The sequence below is a fragment of the Ambystoma mexicanum genome, chromosome 8, assembly GCF_040938575.1.
Source record: "Ambystoma mexicanum isolate Mex_15411 chromosome 8, UKY_AmexF1_1, whole genome shotgun sequence".
In the NCBI taxonomy this organism is placed as follows: domain Eukaryota; kingdom Metazoa; phylum Chordata; class Amphibia; order Caudata; family Ambystomatidae; genus Ambystoma; species Ambystoma mexicanum.
The window spans coordinates 1,721,883,708-1,721,909,274 of NC_090929.1; the positions used below are offsets into that span (position 1 = coordinate 1,721,883,708).

Below are 25,567 nucleotides of genomic sequence, written 5' to 3' on the forward strand. Positions count from 1 at the left end.
GGCCTCTCTCATTCATTCAGTACGATGTAAGCCACTTGCTCGTACAATGATGGGGGACGCTTCCATTTGCTCGCAGGCACATTAGCAGTTTCATTAGCAGTGGCAGCGGAGAGGTTATTGTGCGGGACACTTGGCTTCCATTTTGTGTACCCTCGACTCCATCTTTGGACTAGGCCTCACTGCGATAATACGAAAAGGCTTATCTCCCCTCTGCACAGTGCTTAATTTGTGGGGGTGGTTGCTGGTGGCCAACACCGGCACTCTTTTTTGGGCACCGGAACTCATGCAGGGCCAGCGCACGTGCAATTGCTTTGTTTGTTCTTCCACTTCGCTTTGCTTCGATTATAAATCATTGGGATTTGTCATTCTGATCTCGATCTCTCTCGTGCTTGCAGGTTGCAGGCCATGGCTGGCTGGGCCTACGAGGCGCCAGCAATAGCAATGTACAATCAACTGTTACAAACAGCCAATGAAAATTACCATTCTGTTGTTACTAGGCAGTATTTGATACATTCTGTATAGTAACACAGAATGTGCAGTTTTCATTGGCTGTTCTTCTGAGCCAGTGAAATTACATGGTGACGTGTTGTTGCCACAGGAGGTAGCGCGGCGCCACCTTCATTTCACGAGTTACTGTGAAGTGAAGGTGTCGAGGCGTGGCGTTGTTGGTCCTGACTTGTGAGAGAGAGCCTGCCCTGCTGCACTGCGTAGTGCGGCCTAGTCGCTTCCTGGGGCCCCCTCTGCCTGCTTTTTCATTTGTGCGGGTGCCAGTGTACGCACCCGCCCCCCCAGGACCCCCACCCTGAGGCCCCGACCGGAGACCAATCCCAGCCGGCAAAGAAGGTAAGTCACTTGTTGTTGCGTGCGGTGCAGCCGGAGTCTTTCACAGTCAAGTGATCAGGCAAGGAAGGCCCAGGTCGGGGCCCGGGTGGCGGCCTGGTCCCCTAGTGGTGTCCTGACTGCCCACCAGGAGTCAGGGGCCCGTCAGCGCCCAGGCTTCTGTCTGTGTGACCTGTGTGCAGTGTGCTGCTGACTGCAGTCAGTGCCAGGCCCATGCCAATTTCTGTGACCAGGGGCTGCCGGCTGCCGCAGACTGAGTCGGATGAGACTGCCGCGGGCGGCCGGGCCCGTGGATTGTGCCCAAAAGTATGTTTTTTTACCTTTTTCTTTGAAAACTTGACCTTCCGTGGGGCCGGTGGCCGGGGCCACGCTCCACGGAAGGTAGGTTTTAAAAGAAATAACTTATTTTGAGTGGAGGCTGTGGCCCATCACTTCGAAAGTGATGGGCCCCATCTGCCCAAATATACGTTTTTTCTTTTAAAATCTTTGGGGCCGCTTCACACCTATTTTTGTCATCATCAGGCTCAGCATGGCCGTGGCAGTGGTGGCCGCAAGGAAGGTAGCCTAAGTGATTGAGGCAAGGCAGGACAAAGCCCAAGACCGGACGGGCCATGGGCGGCTGCGTGGTCCCACTAGTGTCTGTCACAAAAGGAATTAATTCTCGTTTGCAACTTTGGCCACCTTTTCATTGGTGCCGAGCCCGACTTGAGACAATTGTATACCCCAGTCCGACCCTGGATAGCATTCATCTAAGCAAAACATGAACTGTGAATGTTTACCTGGGTGTTTCCGTTCTTCCATTTTTTTTTTTAAACTCGTTTTATTCATTTCACCGGATAACAAGTAAACATTCCCTACCCCTCTCTCCCCCCCCCTTCCACACCGGCAACAGGCATGACCCCTTTATCCATCTTCCAAACGGGCTAAGAGATTACAGTCAGTGCAAATCCAACAGTCTCAAACGCTGTGGGCACCACATCACCTTAAAGTCATCTTTGAGAACGTACAATAATTCCCCCCAGTCTGCCGCAAAGCGCTGGATCTTATTGTCCATGGCGTAGGTCACCCATTCCAAGGCCACTATCTCCCACATTTTACGGAACCCGTCTTGAATCGTAGGGACCTCCGGGCCCTTCTACCTCTGGGCTATTAACAACATAGCAGCAAGAGTCATTATAACTATGGACTTTTCCCTTCCTCTAGGTTCTCCTGCCTCCCGACCCTCCCGGACGGACGCCCAAGAGGATTTGTGCCGGAGTCCTTTTGTCTTCCAGCCCGAAGGCCTGCCCCTGAGCCTCCCATATTTCCCCCCAAAACGAGGCAAGTCTTGGGCAATGCCACCAAATATGCTCCGCGGAACCTACCATCCCACAGCCCCTCCAGCAGAGCCCAGACAGTGTAGGATAAATCCTATGAAGTCGGGCAAGGGTATAATGCCACCCGAACATGATCTCATACCATGCCTCTAGTAGATAGGGGGCCTTGACCAGTTTAGGGATCCTCCTCCACAGCTTCTCCCAGTCTATTCTGCTGATCTCGTACCCCACGGTCTGCTCCCACTCCCGCATGTAGGCCCATTGTGCCCCCGCCCTAGAGCAAACCAAAATCTTATAAATGTTGGAGATGAGGCCCCTCGCCCCGTCATTGGTGAGGAGGAATTTTTCAAAGGTTGTCGGGTCCCTTGTGGCAGCCTTCTTGACCTCTGGATGTAGTACCCAGTGGCGTATCTGCGCATACCTTAACCTCTCCCCCTCCTAGACCGCAAAATGCCTCTTACAGTCATTAAATGATAACAATTCCCCCCCCCCCCCCCCCCCCAGCAAACATATCGGATTATTTCTGACATCCGCCCTCCTTCCACCTCGTGAAAGCTCCCTCCTCCAAACCCGGTGAGAAATCCCCATTACCAAATATGGGGGTAAGGGGAGACGGGAATGTGGTAATCCCTTCGGAGCTCGCCAGCCTATCCCAGACATCAGCCATTAATTTAGTTATGGAGCTCTCGTACAGGTGCCGAGGCCTACAGGGTTTCGGGAGCCACAGAACATCTGCTAGGTTACGATGTGCTACGGCCCCGTCCATCCGCACCCATAATTTGTCCTGCGACTCTTCCTTCCCCTTCAGCCATTCCCTGATAATTCGAAGCTGTGCTGCCTCATAATACCGCCTAAAATTTGGCAATGCATGACCACCCTTGCTCTTTGGAGCCATCAAAAGTCTAACACCCACCCTAGGTCTTTTCCCTTCCCAAATTAAACCCTTAGTCAGTGATCCCAACTCCTTAAAGTAACTTGCCGGGACTGGCTGCGGGACTGCCTGAAAAAGATACAAAAGCCGCGGGAGCGTGACCATTTTAACCACTGCTATCTGCCCTATCCAAGACACCCTTAAATCTTTCCACCGCTGAAAATCCCTCTTGATTGCTTTAAGGAGCGGAGGAAAATTTGCCGAGAACCAACCCGCCAATGTCGCCGTAATTCTGACTCCCAGATACTGAATCCCTCCCGAGCTCCACAGGAAGCTAGTGTTCGCTCTCAGGCTCTCCCTCTCTGCCCCTTCAAGCGTTAAGTTCAGAACCTCCAATTTATTAGCGTTGTTTAGCCCTGAAGCCGCCCCAAAGGTCTCTAAGAGGGCCACGCTCACCTGTAATGATTCCCGTGGGGACGCAAGCATGAGTAGCATGTCATCCGCAAAAGCTGCAACCTTGTGCTGCTCTCCTCCGAATACGACACCCTGAATCTCCCCCGTCTCCCGGATCGCTTGAAACAGTGGCTCCAGATAGATCGCAAACAATATTGGGGAGAGAGGGCAGCCCTGCTTAGTCCCCGTCTGCATGAGTATCTTTCTGGAAGCGACCCCATTTACCATCACTCTAATAGAGGGTGCCTGATAGTTGGCCTTGACCATTGACAGAAAGCCACCCCCAAAGCCCATCCTTTCCATGACTCTGAAAAGGAAGAACCACTCCATGGGGTCAAAAGCCTTTTCGGCGTCTAAGGCCACTAGGACCGCGGGAGTGTGCGTTTTCTGCGCCTTTTCAACTATGTGAGCCACTCTACGGATGTTGTCCGCGGTCTGTCGGCCCCTGATAAACCCAGCCTGGTCGGGGTGAATCAGATCCGGGAGGATAGAGTCAAGCCTGTTGGTCAGAACCTTAGTGTAGATTTTTGCGTCAAGATTAATCAACGCTATAGGGCGATATAAGGCTCTCTCCTCTGGGTTTTTATTAGGTTTCAGTATTAAAGTGACCTTGGCCTCTTCCACGGACGGAGAAATTCTACCCGTGAGGTGAAAAGAGTTAAACAACGATGTGAGGAGTGGGTCCAGCTGCACACTAAACATTTTGTAAAAGGTAGCCGTATAGCCATCCTGGCCCGGCGCTTTGCCAGATGGGAGAGCTCTTATCACCTCCCCCTCCGTGATTTCCCGGTTTAGGGCTTCCCTCGTCTCCCGGCTGATTTCCGGTAATTGGATCTTTTGGAGGAATTCCTCCTGTCGCCTGTGGGACGTTTGGAGGAGTAGAGCGACTCATAATACTCAGCAAAGGCCTCCCGGACTCCCTCATGATCCGTGAGCCTTTCCCCCGTGGCCGACTTCAAGGCTGTCCTCGTCCTCTTGCCTCTGAGCAATCGCGCCAGCAGGGAGCCAGTTCTGTTGGCCTTAGCATAATATTGCTGGCGCACAGATAATAAAGCACCCTCTGCCCTCTTAGTGCGTAGGAGTTCCAACTTCCCAACCGCCTTCCTATAGGATCGCATTGCCCTCCTCGAGGGGGTGCCCCCACCGCCCATCTAGCCGCCTCCACTTCCGCTTCTAATTGTGATTCCAACTCTTGCAGTTGTTTCACTCGGTGAGCGAAGATCGCTATCAATTCCCCCCTGAGGGTGGCTTTAAAGGCATCCCACCTCGTGTCCTCCCCAGTGTCTCCCTTCTTGTTGGTATCGAAAAAAAAACTTGATCTTCTCTTCAACACCCCTTCTAATCGCAGGATCTCTCAGGGTGGCCCCCGGGAATTTCCAGCCCCATATCCCCTTTCTCCTCCGACCCACGTCAAGCTCCAGAGAGACTATTTTGTGATCTGCAATCCCTAATGGCCCCGTACACACCTCCCGAATAGCTCCAACCAAAGCAACCGAGACCCATATGTAATCGATTCTTGACTGGGATCCATGAACGCCTGACAGGAAAGTGTGCCCCTCCTCGTCCCCCTTTAACTCCCTCCAGGCATCCCTAAGCCCCAACCTTTTGACTCCTTCCTTCAAATCCGCTGACATCGCGGCTCCCCCCCTTCCCCACTGCCTACCGTCCTATCTTTCCTCCTATCCCAAGCTGAGTTAAGATCCCCCAAAAGGACAATTTGACCCCATGAGTGGTCCTCCAACAAATTCAAGACCCGCTGCAGAAAGGGTTCCTGCCCCGCATTGGGAGCATACACTACTGCTATCGTCAATGGGACCTCCTGACATATCCCCTTTACTACGATATACCTCCCTTCCTTATCCCTAAGGACCTCGCAGGGCTTAAAGTCTACCGTGTTCCGAATTGCCAGGGCCACCCCCCTTGTCTTACATGGGGCCGAGGCGTGCAAGATCTGATTAAAACCTCGCAGTTTCAACCTGCCCTGGTCTTTATAGAGCAAATGCGTCTCCTGGAGACCCATAATATCTGGATTCTCCTTTTGTGTGAAGTGCTCCAGCTTCTTACGTTTGAGAGGGGTATTCAATCCCCTCACATTATGTGTTAGCCACTTAAGGGAACCCCCAGTAGAGAAAGAACGCAGTGAAGTGGTGAAGTGGGGGTGCCTCTCCCCTATTGCCCTCCCAACATTGCCCGTCACCGCCCCCCCAAACTCCCCCAATTCCCCCCCTGCCTTCCCCCCTCCCCCCTGAAGGCTAAGACCTTCCCGCCCACTCCCCCCGCCAACCTCGGGCAACTACGCCCTTTCTGCTTCCAACATGGTTGCACCCCCCACAACCCCTTAGAATTTAGACACCTTAAAGAGGCCCAACACCTCCATTAATCCGTGTCCGATCAAGACTGCCCCGGGGAGTCGCTTCTAAGTTCACTGGGAGTTCCATTACCCCTCAGATCGTTTCCTCTGGGTCTCCTTTTTCTCTTCTCTCGCACCGTCGACCAATCCCAGGGCCTGGACCCTGAGCGATCACTCGGGCCCGGAAGGCCTGCACCAGGGGGGGGGATCCTCCAACTCAACTCGCAGGAGAGCGGCTCCTTCTTGGAGGGAAGTAATTTGTCTCTGGACTCCCTCCCATTCAAAGAGCAGGCCAAAAGGAAAGGTCCACCTGTAACGGATCGCTTTCTCATTGAGGACCTTCACCACCGGGCCCATTTGTCGCCTCTTTAGGAGAGTAGTGCTCGCCAAATCCTGGAAGAGAGCAATTTGCTGGCCCTCCAACATAATAGGTTCACGTTGTCTCGCTGCTCTGAGCACTGCCTCCTTCTGAGCATAATGAGTAAATGCGGCCAGTACATCCCTTGGCCTCGCCGTCTGACCTTTAGGCAACCGTCTAGTTCTATGCACATGATCCAGCTGCACCATTTCCGGGCTAGCCTCTTCCAAAATGCCCGCAAAGATACCCTGGAGCGTTGCTTTTAGAGACTTATCGGGCACGGATTCAGGCAACATTTTAACCCGTATGTTGATCCTATGGGACCTGTTTTCCAGGTCTTCCACTTGAAGTTCGAGATTCCTAGTGGCCACATGCAACCTCTCTATGGCTTCGCTGTTGGCTGCATTATCTTTGTCCACTTCTTGGAGACCTTTCTCCAGGATATCGGTCCTCTCCCCCAGCTGTCGCATCTCCTGCTTCAACTCCCCTACAGCTTCGTTCAGGTCAGTGCGCATTAGTTGAAACTGTTCCTGAAAAGTCTTAGCTAGGTTGGCCTGCAAGGTGTGTAGCTCTCCAATGAACTCATGCCTGGGCATGTTTGCCAAATCCTCTGCTCACCTTGGGGCGGATTTCTCCCTTGCTGTGTCCCCTGGGGGCGCAGGTCCCTCCTTTGAGTTCTGCGCTGACCACATGGCTTGTAATGTGCTCGTTATGTCTCCAGTGGCCTGTGGGTGCTTCTCCCTTCTTCCCTTGGGTTTCGTGGTCATGCTGGCCGCCTCCCCCCCTCTGGTCTGTTCCAGCCCAGAAGCGCTGCACTGACCTCTCGCTGGAGGAAGATCCACTGGCCCTCACGGCCGTCAGCACCAAATGAGTCCGTCCCCTAAACTGTGGGGCCTGCCAGGCTATCTCGGGGGCCAAATCAGTACGCCTTCTTATACGCCGCCCAGATCAGATGCAGCAACTCCTGGTGGAGGGATGGAGTTCACCACGCGCGCCAAGCGTGTCCCCAGCGAGCCGGCTGAAGTCCCCGGGCCTCTCTCCCCTTCCCCGAGAAACGTGGGGGAGCAAGCCTCCAACTCACCCACACAGCGGAGTGGGCCGGGCGGGCTGCTATCCGACCGCCCTCCTGCGGACGGCAAAGATCACACCTCCACCGCCGGCCGCCTCCAGGCCGCGGCCAGCAAGGCGGGAAAACCCCAGAGACCGGGCTCCTCTCCACTCCGCTGCCGGGAACCCAGGACTTGTGTCCGCCTTTGCTCTGCAGCTCCCAAGTTCAAAGTCCCGGCCGCCGGGCCCGCTGCAAGCCTGATCCCACAGGCCACCTCCACTCGCAAGCCACTTCTTCCAGGGGGTGCCGGGGGTTCTCCTCTTCCCCTCACTTTCCACGGGCCCACTCCCCACAGGTCAGGCCGGCGGCTACCCCCGTCGGAGTCGCGAAGCTCCTCCCGGGCTCTGTCCTCTCTGCGTTGCACCCGCCGTACCCGGGACGGGCCCACTGCCACAAGCGCAGCCGCTCCTCGCTGCCTCGCAGGTCTCGTCGCTGCTTCTTAGCTCAGCGACACTGGGGCCGCTCTCATCGACAGCCCCCTCTCCTCTCTGCTTTAGTCCACAGGGGTCCCCGGGAAGGGCAAACGAAGTCCGTGATGCGGGTGGTGGGCACCTAACACACGGATGGGTCCAGGGAGCGCCGTCGGCACAGCTACTCAGTGCCGGCGGCCATCTTGGAATCTCCCGTTCTTCCTTTTAATGTTATTGGCCTCATTATTTCACAAACGACCCTCAGCGAGGGGACCGGGAACGGTGCACATATGGGCCGAAACCGAACCGGCTGCACTTCGCTAGAAAAGCCCATGCAAAGACGAACTTCTGAAATGCCATTTCAGGCTTAAAGATACACACATGGAAACTAGAGGGGGATAAACACGGTGCACGTGCCCACTAATCTGTTGTCATAAATAAAAGCACTAGTTGAGTATTTGTGTATAATTCTCAACCGTCTTTTTCCAGCGCATGTTTTCTATCCTGATGTGTGGTTTATACAACAGATGTGGCCCCTTAACCTGGGTACAATATGCTCCGAACATGTACTCCGAATGAGAGCACATGCAATCCTCAGATAGGAATCCTCAGATAGGGAGGTGGGTGTCCGTTACACCCCGCAGTTTAATGAAGTATGTCAAGAACATGTCAGTGGGAAGGAGGTATCTGAATATGCATTCCCCTCTGGCTCCTGAATATTGGGTGACAAATCATATTTCGTTTTTTAAGATGTGTTAAAGTGGAAAGAGGCCCTAAAGCAGAAGTAGCACAGGCTGTTGATTTCACATCAATGTCTTGCAGAAATGACTTTTTCCAAGTTATACAACACCATGCTCATGCTTGAAGGAAAGGTGAAGGGGGATGCATTTATGAGATGTGATGACTGATAAGGGCTTGAGAGTAAATTGATTACACAAAACAGCTGGATGAGGTGACTGAAGAACGGGCTGAGGGAGGGTGCTCTTCCTGGAGGTAACAGATCAACAGTACTTGGTGTACTTTAACAGACTGTCAGATGGGGCAGAAGGGGTAGAGACAAATACAGTGCAACAGTGACTGAAACAGAATGCTTTTTTATTTATTTGCATTTTTGAAGCGCTCACACAGCCCGGGGGCATCGAGGCACAGGTACAGGAGGAGCATGCCTTAGTTGTGTATTTACTACTAGTCTGTGCCAGCAGTTGCTGCAGTGCTAAACATGTGACATGGAGCAGCAGCAGTGTGATGGGCTGGTGGTGGGCCTATCCAGGTAGGTCTAGCACTGAACTGGCACGGCAGGCGCGCCCGCGCTGAGGGCGGCACAGTGCCCGGCATTACAGGGCCAATATTTTTTGGGCACTGGCACTTCTTTTTTTTACAAATTAAGCACTGCCTCTGCAGCGGCGCACATACCGCGCTCATGGCCCCCACCTTTTCTCACTGTGCTTGAAAGCTTTGCAGATCTGTTCTCAGATCAGACGGAGATAATTGCAACAAATACACCAATGTAACATCTCACTCTTCCTCTGAGATCATTGTCCTATGTGTGAACCGGCTCGAACAATGCCTTGTAGCTCATCCATCTCCACAAACCTGCATGTGCCCTCTTACCCCCGCTGTTGGAAAATTACTGCCACTAAAACCCTGTGTCCCTGTAAGGTATTCCCTTGATGTACCAGACACGTAACCCCACTGTGAATCCCACCCCAGTGTGCCCCCAACTACACCAGACCTCTGTCACAGTATATTGTACCCTAGAACTTACAAATGTCAGAAGGTCTTAGAGCCTCTTTGATGCTCCTGGACCCACCTCACAGCCAATGTTATCTTACTGACCAGGACCCTAAGCCCGGTACTTCATACAAGTCCAAATGAATAATGCTGTGATTATATGTGCACGATTTATAGATCTATGATGATATGCTCAAAGGAGCTGTAGCGACAATTATTTAGTGCATGTCTAATGGTAGTATCTCATGTTAGCATAGTTAGGTCTCACCCTACCACACCGCAACCTGATCCTCACCCCTCCTGGATGCTTGCAGCCGGACCACGTGATGTTCACCATCCCACCAACTGGGAAACCTACTCGGATATATGTATCTATATTGTCCATCCAATCCTGCGCGGGTCTAGTACCCTATGTTAGTTGCGTCAACTATGACGCTGTTTTACTTTATATTGTCATGTAATTGTAATGTTTGCCAGAGCGCTCTCGGACAGCAGAGTTCTCTGGATGCCAATTTTGCATAAACAAAACGTAACTCTCGCATTGGGGTGTGTCTCATTTATTGGTATTGCACGTGTTAGACAGGGAGTGGGCCTATACAACTGTCAGACAGAGAGAAATTTGATTACGAATGGATGCTAATACTCTTCAGATCGAATAAAGGAGGAAGACAGAAAGAGATAATGAAACATGCCCACGCTTATAACATCCCGATTGTAGTAAAAAAGAAAATGCATTAAGAATGAAGATTAAAGCATTAAAGCATCAAGGAACATGAGTTCAGAAGAACAGATAACAACAATAAAACATAACAAGCAACAATATAAAAACTGGATCAGAAACAGTAAAGCACAGATAGCGCAGAAGGATGCTGAGAAAATGCTTAATGCATTATCAAAAAGGAACACCAGAGACTTACGGAATTTAATCAACGGTAAAAAAAAAAAGAAATTCAAAAAGAAAAAACATCAAGCTGACCGATTGATCTCTGGTGTTTCTGAGGACGATTGGGTAGCCTATTTTTCATTCGTACATACAAAACAAAACAACATAACTAAAGAAGAGAACTTAGAACCCACAACAAAATAGGACATAAAATGGGATTATGAGGAAATACTTACCTACATTAAACATCTAAATGGTTCAAGAGCTCCAGGCCCAGATGGCCTTAGTAATGCAGTCATCAAAAAGAATTCAGAAACATGGGCTTGCATGAGTCTATATCTATTCAACATCAGCAAAGATGTAGCCCTGCTGCCAAAGACTTGGAAAACAGTGACACAAATTCCAATTTACAAGCAAAGAAACAGAATCACCTTCGAACTACCGACCAATAGCCCTACTAGACCCATTGGGCAAAATCTTTGCCGCGATTTTGCAGAAAAGACTAACCGAATGGGCTACAAAGAAGGGGCGTTATGTTCCAATACATAGTAGCTTTACTAAGAATGTTGGCACAAACGTCAATTTAATGCTCCTAAATCTCTTAAAACAGGAAGCTTTAAGGAAAGAAACGCCTATATATGCAATCTTTGTAGATTTACAACTGGCATTTGACACGGTTAACCGCCAGAAGTTATGGGAAAAACTGTCATTATGGAAATGCCCTAAAGAAATAACGGAACCAATAAAAGCCATTTACTCTCAGACATCGATCGTGTTAGGTTATCACAAGAAGGCGTGATGTCATCGATAATTACAACATCGAATGGCTTAAAGCAGGGCTGCCCCTTGGCTGCCACGTTATTCAATCTATACACATCAGATTTGGGAGAGAGCCAAGCGACGATATCTGCCAACCCACCGAAATTGAATTCTACCGAAATTCCGTACATGATGTATGCGGGCGATATTGTCCTCCTAGATAGGACCCAAGTAGGGCTTCAGAAGAGACTGACTAACCTAGAACAATATACTGAACAGAATCAGTTATCGATCAACATAAAAAAACACAAGCCATGGCATTGGTACAATGCCCAAATCCTAAGAACAGACCCCTGGCAGTATTCATCAAAGAGATAAAAATGGATCTTGTAAAAACAGTTAAATATCTAGGAGTCTGGTTGGACCAATCAGAAATTGAAAAAGGATGGTCTGAACACCTAAAAACCAAGTCTCTTTCATTAGCTCGATAAGGATTGGCAATACATAAAAAGTATGGAAAATACTCCTTGAAACCAGCGTTTACATTCTACCGCCAAAAGGTCTTAGCCATCTTGACATATGGGAGTGAAACAATGCTTAATATACCTTGGCAAATTTGGAACACAATAGAAGGCATTTTCTGGAGGAAAATACTGTCTTTGCCGATGTCTTATCCAATGTCACGAATTAGATTTGAGATGGCTATATATTCATTGGAATCAGCAGTCAACTGGAAACATCTGGATTCATATAGAAAAACACTTATAGATTATGTTATTCCTTCAATTGACATTCTTCACGATAAATTGAATACATCAAATGATGTGATAAAAACATAGAAAGAAACATGCATACAACTATTGCAGATTGCTAAAGCAACTATGGACCGCTGATAGTAAAGAAAAAAATCCAACGCAATGATCGGATCAGCACCATAACTAAAAAAGCTCAATATCACATGGACATTAATTCAAATATTGAAGCAAGAACACTGAACCAACTGCCACAATATTTGTTACTGTTTCCAGATCATCATATGAGAGATATGTTTTTAAGACTAAGACTGAACGTTCTCCCCACACGTGAATATCTCATGAAACCGAAACAAGTGACAGCCGAAGAAGACTTCTGCAGATTCTGTAAGCAGCTGGAGCAAAGAGAAACACTCTTCCATCTTATCACGGAATGCCCGGCAGTGACAGAGAAAGACAAATATTTGTAAACATACTCCTGGAAGAAGCTAGACAAAAGGATTGCGATGAACGCTGGGCACAGATAGGGCTAGGTAACAATAACACGCTCCCATGCAGAGTACTTTCATTTTCGCACACAATCATGACTGTTAGCAGCAGAAAATAAAGAGAAGAAGAATCTGGACAGACGTAATAGAAGGAGGAAGAAACAGAAGATACAGAATGTTTAAGAAATAACTTCCTGAAGAGACTTCATTCATTCGGAATTACTTTTTGGAAAAATGAACAAGGACATTAATTCTCTTTGTATGATGTACAATGTAAAGTTTGTAATCAAACTAAATCATTTGAATAAAAACTATATTAAAACAAAGGATGAAGCAATCACCTTTCCGCTTTGAAAAGTACACTGGAAGCTATCCTATTAAATGAATGCTTATTGGACAAGGACCGTAGACTTGGTAGCGCATGGGGCTGCTATTCGGGGTATTGCTAACACGATCAAGGTTACTGAGAAATCTTTTCTCAGGACGATATTAAGACTTTCCCTGTCAACTCCTGCTTTTTTAAAATCACACGAGGAAGTGGGTTTGGTCATTTAGGAGATTATCTCAAAATGAAACCAGTTGTCCTCTAGTGTTCAGTCTGGTCCAAACTTTCTGCAGCACAACTAGGAATATCTTGAGAGACTGTTTGCACAGTTATGAACAGTATAAAATACCCCGGCTCAAATTTGTTCAAAATAAATTCTGCAAGTTTGGCTTGATGAATTGGTTTAACCTAAATTGATGGACGATAGATCATATAGGACTGTGAAAGATAAATTTATGGAGTATTATTCTCTTCAAAGAGAATCAAAACGAGCATACTAAGCTCACTGAAGGTTCTTTTATCCTGTTGAAAGCAGTGTTTGGACCAGAATCTTACTGGTCCTGTGTAAAGCATGTGAACGTACTCGTGTGGTGGCAATTCTGAGAATAGTTGCTCATGTCATCTGGAAGAGGAGGAAGATGTGTTGCATTTTATGTTCTTCTACTCATTTTACTCTGCTCTCAGGCAGGGAATTATAATCCCCGTCCTTAAGCGTGTCGTTTTAGACAGTCCCGTCCTGCTTTACATAACCTTCAGCTGCTTTATGACCAGTTTGTTTGTTGTTGGAAAGAACCGGATTTATGCTTTTTGAATAAGGAAGTTTTACTGATATTGTTGCAGCATTTGATCTGTTAATCCTGTATCTGTAAATTGTTTTAGCTGATATTATGATAAATGATCAGAACTTAACAGTAAAGGATAGTCAAGGTGGATGTGTGTTCTCTGAAGGGTTTCCTACATAGAGCGTCAGTCTGCCCTGCACTAGGGAGAATTCTCATAAATGTACCAATTCCCTCCACCTTAGAGACCACCAGCAACTTTGCTAGATTTTAAGGACTTGATTTCTTTTACCCTGGAGAGAATGAGGCCCTTTTTCCCACTCTCTCATGTATTTTTGCTATGACTTGAGCACTGTGTTTCTTTTGGTTGTAGAGTCTGACAAACTCCACAGGCATCATCTTTTACGTTGTGTCACACAGCACCGTCAGTGCAGAGGCCCAGGGAAGTCTTTCAGATTTCCCAAAGGTTTAAATACCTTCTCTTGGATAAACTGTTTCCAAGAGCAGTAAAGTGAAATTGACTTTACTTACATGTGTAACTTTCTAGACCCAGCACACACTATCTAGCTGGAGGGGTTACTTAGTATCCCCTTTGTCTAGCTTCTCATGTAACATTTTTTATGTTACCCTTTTCTCACTGAACGGCTGGTGGCAGTGGCTACGTTTTAACTACCATGGCGTGCCTTTACCGCAGGCTGCGTTCGCAGCGGCAGTAAAGCACCCAAGGGTCCCATTTTTGTAAAAATGGGCCCGGTCTTTTTTCTTTGTGGAAAGGTCCTTCTTGAGATTTACTCTATGTGCCAAACCAGGTTTGGTCCCATTGTTCGCTTTGCCTTTGGCGGGATTCACGAGTGAAGCCGCCCTCTGGCTCCAGGGTGTCTGGGATTAGCAGGTAGTGAGGGAGGTGCCCAAAACACCCAGTGGTTAGTCTCCTAGGAGACCCAAATGCACTATGTGGTGATTGGCCGGCTGACTGTCCGGCAAGGACAGCCACCCTGCTGGGTAACCGATAGCTAAGATGGATTAATGGGAGAGAACTGAATAAAAGGCAAGTCTTTTGGCTTGGAAGGCAGAGTCAACCACTGGACAAAGGAACCGAAGACGAACTTGAAGGACGCCTGCTGCAACTTCTTGATCGATGGTTTGCCCCGTGAAGCCCTACTGCAGTGCCCAAACGCCAAGTTCGGATCAACAGAGAATCTACTGCAAGGACGAATTCTCCCCTTGAGTTGGTGGGACCAATCAACTCCAAAGTAAGCCACCTGGACATCCATCTCGGAGCTGGATGAATTTCCACAGAGTTGCTGCTGCAAACCATATAGCCAGGGAGAGGAACACCAGATTGTGGGAGTTGCTTTTAAGCTGGCCAAGAGCTCCACTCCAGGAAGATCCTCCGGAAAATCCTCCGGACTCACAGGAAGCAGGACTGACCGAGCCTGAGCCCCCTCATTAGAGTGCGGGCTCCAGAAACAAGGAAAGTCCATCTCGACAGCCAGGAACCACAGTATTGCAATTTGCGGTAGACGCGAGGAGCTGAAACACTGAACAGCCACTGAAAGTGAAGTTTGCCGGTTGCAAGTTTTGGCCGTCACAGTACAGTGCAAGAGTACCCCGACATCCTCCCTCTTGTCCCCACGACTGAGGCCCAGGAACAGGAGTCATCTGATGCATCTTTTCTACATTTTAAAGGTACTGTACAAAGTCTAAGAGGACTTACCTCTTCCTGTGGAGTTGCCTGCATCTTCTACTACTCACAAGTCTGAACAGCTTGTGGCCCTACATTTAATTCTTCTGTTCTTCAAAGACTTCTAAAACATTCTGCAGAGACTTTTCCATTTACCAGACGTGCTTCATCCTATATAAGACGTTTGCCCATTGACTTTGGCTTAGCCTATTGTACTGAATTTCTCTTTCTGGGGGATCCAAAAGTATTTGCCTGCTTAAGAATATTTGTGGTCTCTTGTATGTTATAAATAATCTTCTCCTTTGACTCATTACTATATGATCCTAAATGCAAGAGTGATATATTAATGTCCCCAGCACCCTAGCAATTGATGTCACCTGTGGGTGTAGGTAGTGTGTGTGGGCCATCCCAAATCTACTGATTTAGAGATATTAAAAGTGTGTATTTCATGAAGTGTATTTGAGTGTTACTGTTATATTGCTCCCTTCTGATGAAGGCATATTCTAACTGACTGATAAATATTTTAATATTTGTTTATGCAAGAAACCTTGAGTGTAAGAGTTTATTTGAATACTTGTAACTGTAAATCTTTGTGTAACGCCACTACAGCTTACATTGACCCCTCTTGAGATAAGCCTGGCTGCTCAACACGCTACCAAAACTGTGTAGTACAAGCTTATACCAAAGGTCAGAGTCAGAGTTGTTGTAGTGTTCCCAGAGGGTACTGCATACAGACTTTGCCTAACACCCTGGACCTCTGACATTGGATGTTGTCTGGCAGAGGAGCTTTGTGAGCGGAGGGAGGCCCTGGGAGTTCCACATTACACCATCTCGAGGTAGCTTTTACCAGTGAATGTGGGAGTCCTGACTCCAGAGACTGCCAATCCTCCTACATGCTCTTCTAAATGTGGCTTCATCAAGGTGGGGACATATCCTTTACTATAAAACGCACCTCAACCATGTGCTACAGAATCTCAGATATACCCCTATCGGCACCCATATGCATCCAAGTATAACAAACGGAGATGATGGTGCACTCTCGCCGCACAGAAGGGTACAGTAGTCAGTGATGCAAGTAAGTGTGAAGGCGAGTTAGTGTGATTAAACAGTCGTTAGCGCGTCAGTATGTGAACAGAAATTATTTTACATAGAGAAAATAAAATTAGAATACGTAATTTATATATGACAAATCCTACATCATTTGCGGATGGACGTCTGGGTGGTATCATTGCTCAGTGAAGTTTTCTACACAGGGAAGAGCAATAGATTGTCTTGTTACCACAACAACACCGTGTTGGGGACAAATTCTATTTTTGGCAAATGTTTCTGGTCCCCTAAACTTTTTGCTGCCTTCTATGGATTTTCAACTTGATCCAAAGGAACATTTATGGAAGTCACCTTCAACTGCAACCCTTTTCTGATGTGCTCCCTTAGTAGCCCATAAACCTAACATGCCATGGAATGCTTTTTAAGCACACCATTTGGCTGACAGGGTACATCTATCCCCCTGAAAGGGTGCTGGGGAATAGGTCAGTGGCAACTATACTTTTGATTTGGCAGCAACACCGTAGTAGTCATTGTTACTGAATTAGTAGTTCAATGCACATATGTGGTACACATTGGGGATACTAATGTATTTTTCTAAGTCCTACACCAGCCCAACTTATTGTGCAGCATTCCTTTGTCTGTGTGGACCACAAGTCATTACCAAAATGGCCCTTTGGTTGACAAAGCCTTATTCTGAGTCTTGGGAGGGGGTTGATCCAGTTGAAACTGGCTTAAAGTCCTTATTGTTTGGAAGTTCACTGGAATGTTGCATTCCTGTGGCTTGCTGCGATGTCTTAGCCAGCCCCTGAGTGAATGAGCATACCAGTGGGCGATGCTGTTAATTGCTCCGATCCACCCCCAAGCTCACCTGAAGACTGCTGACGAATGGGATGCTTCCGGTAATCCTGGTGTGGGATACTGGCTGTGCTTTGTCCTCTGCATCCTTTCTTCTTGCCGGTGGAATCCTTAATTGGTTCTACCTTTGCTTCTTCCAGTCTTTCTAACTTGATTAGATGGCTGTCTTAGCTGGATTGTTCTGTATTGTTCTTGCCTGCAGCTCTTTTCGCTCCTGTAAAGTGGGGGCTATTCTTGGATGTGTAGGCCTGAAATCTCAATCTGCCGACAGCCACCATCTTGGTTATGGGAAGGTCTTCTGAGGCCTAGCTTCACCCTTAGTACTCCCCTGAGCCGCCCATTAGCATTGCTGGATCTTCCTGAGTCCTTGTTCTGTTGCTCTAATAATAATTAATAATTAATAATAATAATAATTAGGCTTTTATATAGCGCTACAAACCCTCAGGTATCCAAGCGCTGCTTATTATTACCCACGGTGTGTGGTGCTCATTTATCGACCTCGGAAGGATGAAAGGCTGAGTTTGGCCCCGCCGGGATTCGAACCTGCGTTAACAGGCTCTGCACGGGTGTCAAAGCAAGCGCTCTACTCGCTATGCCACTTGCCCTCTGCTTTGTGGGTCATCTTCCTAGGGGTCTTTCTCACTGGGTTTGTGTCATCAGGGCCCTGCCTGATAATAGGATTCAAGGCACACCAACTAGAGACCCCAACCTTTGTCACGACAGACCTAACCACTGCACCAAAACTAAGCTACACACCCACTGTTCTTGGTATGAATCCAATGCAGACCCCCCGGTCCATACTCTTCCCTATAGTCCTTAGACCAAGAATTCATAGTTGGTTTCCTCCTTCAGTGTCTCCTGGTTTAGAGAGGTTTCTCCCCTGCCCCTAAAGCCTGTTTCCCCCACCGACTCCACAATGCATCCCTGTGAGCCTTCGGCTATACCCAACCAGGATCTCTCGTGTGGGTGTCCGTCAGAGTGTCCAGCTTCCTGGTTACCCCTCCCGCTTCACCCGAGGGGTCCAAGTATTACTTAGCTTGTTTCTACAGAGGACTGAAGCAGGCCCATGGGGTTGTCCAGTTGATTCCTTTGGGTAAACTTTGGGGAACTTTCTAAACTCGCTCAGAGTGCCAAAAACTTGTACTTGCCTGGGTTGTGAAATTTTGCCTGGTCGCCGAGGCCCTTGAGTTGCCTGGAAAGCCGATATATTATTGATAAAGGTACTAGTGGTTTTTAGTATTTAGAAGAACAAATCGCTGCTTCTCACTATGTCACATCACATACAATAGCTAAACTGTATCAACGTGTTACGACCAGCTTTTCCTGGGCTTTGGGGATGAACATAGTCCTTCTTCAGCCCAGCACTGTGTTGACTTTTGGGAATTGAACTGATTGTCACGACTTATTGTCTGCAAATTGTTGAACCCTTTTTCCACCCTCCTCTCACCTCCCAAAACATAGTACTTCCACGTTAGGATTTCGCTGTTACAATATGTTCTGCAGGAAGTCGTGAACCTTTATTCATCCGATACTCCTTTAAATAGACTTACGGTGTGTTTTGTGTATGCCCAGCAAAGGTACTTATTTGACAGTGTTTTACCCTTATGCAATGCATATGATAAAGTAAAGTTTTAACATATTCTGGTGGTGTACTACACACACAAACACCCTTGCAGGTCACCTCCTGTGATGGGATTACCAGTATGCCACACAGAGCTCTCAATCTTGTCGCACAGCACCACTTGGTCACAGTATTCAGACCACTAACTGCTGGAGGTCTGGTCTTGGTTCCAGCAACTTACCTGCTGTTCAGGCTTTTGGTGGGGACCTCATGGATGCACCAATTCTGCAGAGGATTCTGGAATACAGAGACAGTCATTGCGGCTATCATTTCTTGGCATTGGTCAATGAGCTAACAAAGGTCACACAATTTAGTCCAGTCCCACTCTGTCTTGTGTACGCATTTCAAGAAAATGAGTTTTGGCTGCAGGGCTCTCTTGCGCTATCAGGAATGTGGACCTCTCCTGTGAAAAAAAGAAAATAGACTTAAAAAAAAAAAATCATACCAACTCCACTGACACAGGAGACAAAGTAAACTACATAGTACATCAGCACCAAAGCGAATGAAAACATCAGACAGAAGACGCAGGAGAGGTGCTGATAAGGATGTGCTCAACATCAAAGAAGAATCAAATAAACGAAAAGGGGAAGCTACGTTCAACAAGGGGCACCAACAGTAGAGGCAGGTCCACAACTCCACCGACACAGGAGAAACCACAGAGGGTGTGATCAACAACATCCACATCTCACCGATAACGACAGATCTACATATATCAAGGGTGCCATATCCTCAAAGCAGGTCTACAATTTGACAGACCATGGAGAGTGAACAAAACAGGTGACCAGCTTTAAAGCAGAACCATAACATGGCCAACACAGAAGATACACAAATCAGGTGGTGCTCAGCTTTAAAGCATGTTGAAGACTCGACCAACAGAAGAAAAAGCTACAGAAAAGAGAACGTGATCACAAACAAAGTGCAAACAAAATTGTAGTTTTACTTTTCTGAATTTTCAGTACGGATATAAAGGGACAACTAAAAAACCACAACTGGCTGACAGGGTCACATGACATGGTGCTAGCTGGCCGATATGGGGATAACAAGAGTGCACTCGAGCAGTCCAAGCAAACAACTAGACTAATTAAGCAATGCTTCCACCAAGACCGATACTGCACATGCCAAGGGTACTCTAGCACTGCAGGTAAAATCATAATACAACACTACACGCTGCCAAGAATGTTCTGCCAACCAGGTTAACTGTGACAGTGGCGCTATTTTCCAGTACCAGCACTTTTCTTTTGAAAGAAATCTGCATTTTTAGGGTGGTGCCATCTTTGAAGGGACCCATTTACTCTTCTCTGAAGGGTTTGCAGGTGAGACTTACACTGCCTACCACGAGTAGTGGCAGGTAACCTACAAAGGTTTGTTACAAACAGGATCAAATAGCTGTACTCCTGCGCATGGGCTTACACCATATTCTGCTGTATTCGGGTGTGAAATGCAGCGCCAGCCGAGGAGCAGGGAGTTACGTGAACAGCAGCAGAGCAGCAGGGAGTTACGTGAACAGCAGCAGAGCAGCAGGGAGTTACGTGAACAGCATTAGGCATTGCTTATATTGCTAGGCTATGGAAGGTGATTGTGGTTGAAGGAATATAGAGATGCAGAGCATGACATGGCGAAGTCCTTGACCTCGGCAGGAGGGTTTGGGAACCAATCTCCAGGGGAGGAACCCAGTGCCAGCCATAGCCAGGAAGGGGGCAATCCGAGGAGAGGAGAGAACCCAACTAATTTCTTGGCCCTTTGGTCCCAGGGATATCGTGCCCTGCCTGATGCTTGCCCACTCCTCAGTCAGAAGGATAGAACGCCCCACTTGCCTTGTAGCAAACTTCAGTCCTTAGGATACAGGGCCAGGATTGCTTCTTGGCTGCTCCTCAGTCCAATACTACAGCCCCCTGCTTGCTTATTGCCAATGCTCAGTCCAATACTACAGCCCCCTGCTTGCTTATTGCCAATGCTCAGTCCAATACTACAGCCCCCTGCTTGCTTATTGCCACTCAGTCAGAAGGATAGAACGGCCCACTTGCCTTTTGGCAAACTTCAGTCCTTAGGATACAGGGCCAGGATTGCTTCTTGGCTTCTCCTCAGTCCATTACTACAGCCCCCTGCTTGCTTATTGCCAATGCTCAGTCCAATACTACAGCCCCCTGCTTGCTTATTGCCCCTCCTCAGTCAGAAGGATAGAACGCCCCACTTGCCTTTTGGCAAACTTCAGTCCTTAGGATACAGGGCCAGGATTGCTTCTTGGCTGCTCCTCAGTCCAATACTACAGCACCCTGCTTGCTTATTGTCAATGTTTAGTCCTAGGGACATGGCACCCAACCCGCCTCTTGTTGATTCTTAATCCAATAGATATAGCTCCTGACTCACTTCTTGGCACACAGTCCTAAGGATATAGTGTCCTGTCCCTTTCTTATCAGCTCTGCTTCTTCCCCTTGCTTAGGCTGTCAGGCATAGGCATATAAATTCTTACCCCACTTGTGGTTCACCGTCCTGGGCCGACATCAATGTTCCAAAACACTCCTGCAGCATTTCTTTCTCTAGGCTTGGGGTTTTGTCAGACTGTCATATTAAAACCATCCAGCCCAGTCTGTGTCTCCTACTGCAACAACTGTGATCTTTCATCGTCACCACAGGTGTAGAATTCCTACAGCCCCACTCCCAGGACAAGATTTCTAAACAGATTGTCCCCAGGTGCAAGTAGAAAGTATGTAAAGTCTATATCCGTTTTTGGGCTATTGCGTACCTGGGGGCATCATGGCTACCAAGGGTGTGCTGGGGGCTCGGTTACATGACTCTGTGCAGCATTGGTTGCTTTGATGTGTGAGAATTCCATTGCCAGGGTGTGTAGGTTTTCAAAGGTCTCCATCTTTCAAAATTGCATCAGTCTCCTTTAACATTAAAATGCTGGTCAAACTTCATTTGAGAGCTAAAATGCACTGGACTGAAATCCAATCTTGGATGGACACGGCACTAAAAGGTCCGTTTTTGGACTAAGAATTAGTTTATTGAAGGTCTGGTCAATGTAAAGGACTTTCAGTGGGGCGGTTTAATACAGGGAGAAGTGGCTTTAGCTCAACAGGCCAATGAGGAAGGAGGATTGTAGGCTCGGTCACAACAAGAAGGTTCTAGACCCATCATAGCTGCGAGTATTCAGGTGGCGAACATTATGCAACTATATTTTGTGCATGTGAACGTGCTGCTGTTTGCGTGGAGAATTCGTGCACCTCCTCAGTTTTTCAATTAATTGCACATGATCTGAAGTAATGGTCATGCTAAAACGGTGTGAATGAACAGTGGTAGTAATAGAAAGCTGCTTTCATCTCATCTTCCTGCAGACCCGATCCTTCCACTCTTTGCCGTTACCGGAGATTCCTTCGAATACCATTCCCCCAAAGAGATTTCCCCGAAAAAGGTAGGGGAAATGGTATTTGTGTAATGCATAATAGGTAGGGTGTGGGGTAAGGGTATACGTTCGGGTAGGGAGGTGCAGGGGGTCTCCCCCTGCAGTAAAAATTAATAATAAAAGTAGAAAAAGCAAAGAGAAAATTTCGTTTTTCAGTGAAATGGATTCAGTGAAATCTCCATCAGAAGAAATATATTCGAATAAATCACATACATCCACTCTTTTCAGCTGCAACATTCTAAGTTTTAGCACTACGGATAAACCCACCCAAAGGACCCTTTAAGCTCAATGCCTCTTTTCCTTGCTCTTCCCACAACCACAAAAGTGAAGCGAGAATGAAACTGCCCAGTAGCCTCCAACTGCAGACAATTGCAGAGATGTACTACAAATGTTTGAAATATTCCACACCCCAATTTCTCTTTATTTATTAGATTCGCTAATAAAGGTTTGGATTGGTTTCTTCCCTTCGAGCGCGACTGGTCGTCACCTCAGTGTTGCTTGCTAACCTTCCCTTCTTTTTCCAACGTAGGCTTGTCAGCCTCAGTTGACCATTCTGCGCAAGTGCTGTTGGGGTAAGCAGGAGCTTAAGGGGCCCTTCCAGCAGGTGTTTTGTTGGCAGCGTGGCGCCGGGGCCCAGTATGTGGCCCAGCAAGTTCACATTTGTTCCCACGCTAGACGCCAGCAGTAACAATAGTGTTTCAATCAGCACGGAGCATGCTGAAGCGGCGGCAGCAGGAGCCATGCTGGATCAGATGGCTCACTTGCCATCAGTGCTAACATATAGCACACAGAACTGGGACATGAGTACGGCACTGGGGAGTCGCCCTGTTACCTCCAACAGACAGCACCTTGGATGGTGGGCAGTCATTCTGGGTCCCCAGAGCCCCTCAATGACCTAAAGAAGGGGTGCCAAAGGGGACCATGTCACAGGCCCCCCGTTTCATGTGCATGTATAGGCGCACTGTCCCTCTTCTTTGGCTGGTCGTGCATGGCCAGCCGCTGCCACTGGTTCCCTCGGTAGTTACTGAAGAGAATTAAAGAAGTAAAATGCACTAAATTAATCCTTTTCCCTTTATTGCTCTGAACTGGAGATATGTGTTTTAATTATTAACCGGCACTTTCAACCAGGGGCCATTCTGAGCCCAAAATGAACCAGGCTCAACTTTTCACCGAGGCCACACTTCCTTAGAGAGGAAGAATCATCCTGTCCTGTGGCAGTCACGGGAGGGTCTGGGGGTGCGGGTCACACAGGTCCCATGAGCGCAAACAGATATATGACCCAGCTGGCAGAACTGTGCTGGATCCTGTGGCAGTCACGGGGGGTTCTGGGGGTGGGGGGGCGGGGGTCACACAGGTCCCGTGAGCGCAAACAGATATATGACCCAGCTGGCAGAACTGTGCTGGATCCTGTGGCAGTCTTGGGGGGGGGGGGTCAAACAGGACCCATGAGCACAGATATATGACCTGGCTGGCAGAACTGTGCTTTATCCTGTGGGAGTCTGGGGTCACACAGGGCCCATGAGCGCAAAGAGAGGGCATGACCTGGCTGGCAGAACCGTGCTGTATCCTGTGGCAGTCTTGGGGGGGAGGGAGGGGGCACACAGGACCCATGAGCGCAAACAGATATATGACCTAGCTGGCAGAACTGTGCTTTATCCTGTGGCAGTCTTGGGGGGGGGGGGGGGCTGTGGGGGGGGAGGGATTGGTCACACAGGACCCATGAGCGCAAAGAATTAGAGCCTGACCTGGCAGGCAGAACTGTGCTGGATCCTGTGGCAGTCACGGTGAAGGGGTCGGGGGGGGGGGGGGTCACACAGGACTCATAAGCGCAAAGAGATATATGACTGACTGGCAGAACTGTGCTGTATCCTGTGGCAGTCTAGGGGGGGGCGGGGGGGAGCGGTCACACAGGAGCCAGGAGCGCAAAGAGATAAGAGCATGACCTGGCTGGCAGAACTGTGCTGGCTCCTGTGGCAGTCTGGGGTCACACAGGACCCATGAGGGCAAAGAGATGGAGCATGACCTGGCTGGCAGAACCGTGCTGGATCCCGTGACAGTCTGTGGTCACACAGGACCCATGAGGGCAAAGAGATGGAGCATGACCTGGCTGGATCCTGTGGCAGTCTGGGGTGGGGGGGGCACACAGGACCCATAAGCGCAACGAGATATATGACTGGTGGGCAGAACTGTTCTGGACTCTGTGGCAGTCTGCGGGCACACAGGACCCATGAGGGCAAAGAGATGGAGCATGACCTGGCTGGCAGAACCGTGCTGGATCCTGTGGCAGTCTAGGGGCTCACAGGACCCATGAACGCAAAGAGTTATATGACCTGGCTGGAAGAACTGTGCTGGATTCTGTGGAAGTCTGGGTGGGTCACACAGGAGCTAGGAGCGCAAAGAAATATAAGACCTGGCTGGCAGAACTGTGCTGGATCCTGTGGCAGTCTGGGGTCCCACAGGAACCATGAGCGCAAAGAGAGAGCATGACCTGGCTGGCAGAACCGTGCTGGATCCTGTGGCAGTCTAGGGGCACACAGGACCCATGAGCGCAAAGAGATATATGACCTGGCTGGCAGAACTGTGCTGTATCCTGTGGCAGTCTGGGGTCACACAGGACCCATGAGCGCAAAGAGAGGGCATGACCTGGCTGGCAGAACCGTGCTGTATGCTGTGGCAGTCTAGGGGCACACAGGACCCATGAGCGCAAAGAGAGGGCATGACCTGGCTGGCAGAACTGTGCTGTATCCTGTGGCAGTCAGGGGTCACACAGGACCCATGAGGGCAGAGCGCTGGAGCATGACCTGGCTGGCAGAACGGGGCTGGATCCTGTGGCAGTCTGGGGTGGGGGGGGGCACACAGGACCCATGAGCGCAAAGAGAGAGCATGACCTGGCTGGCAGAACCGTGCTGGATCCTGTGGCAGTCTGGAGTCACACAGGACCCATTAGGGCAAAGAGATGGAGCATGACCTGGCTGGCAGAAACGTGCTGGATCCTGTGGCAGTCTGGGGTCACACAGGACCCATGAGCGCAAAGAGATATGTGACCTGGCTGGCAGAACTGTGCTGGATCCTGTGGCAGTCTGGGGGGGTCACACAGGACCCATGAGCACACAGAGATGGAGCATGACCTGGCTGGCAAAACTGTGCTGTGTCCTGTGGCGGTTTGGGGTCACACAGGACCCATGAGCGCGAAGAGATAGAACATGATCTGGCTGGCAGAACCGTGCTTGATCCAGGGGGATCCAGTATGGGTGCACAGTAGCCATATCTGCAAAGAGACACAACACAATCTGTGCTTGATCCAGGGGGATCCAGTCTGGGGTCACACAGGATCCATGAGTGCAAAGAATAAGAGCATGATCTGGCTGGCAGAAATGTGCTGTATCCTATGGCAGTCTTGGGGGGGGGGGGGGGGGCGGTCACACAGGACTCATGAGTGCAAAGATATGGAACATGACCTGGCTGGCAGAACTGTGCTGGATCCTGTGGCAGTCGCAGGGGGGGGGGGGGGGGGGAGGGCACACAGGACCCATG

General features: G+C 48.9%; 1 protein-coding gene across 2 annotated transcripts in view; it reads right to left on the reverse strand.

Annotated features, from left to right (window-relative positions):
• The window catches only part of FAM53B (family with sequence similarity 53 member B), a 237,939-nt gene that overhangs the window by 178,201 nt on the left and 34,171 nt on the right, over nucleotides 1-25,567 (reverse strand). For both annotated transcript variants that reach the window (XM_069612041.1, XM_069612040.1), the window contains exon 2: nucleotides 18,812-19,033. The gene's annotated coding sequence lies outside the window, so the exon portion shown is untranslated. The remainder of the gene's footprint in view (nucleotides 1-18,811; nucleotides 19,034-25,567) is intronic.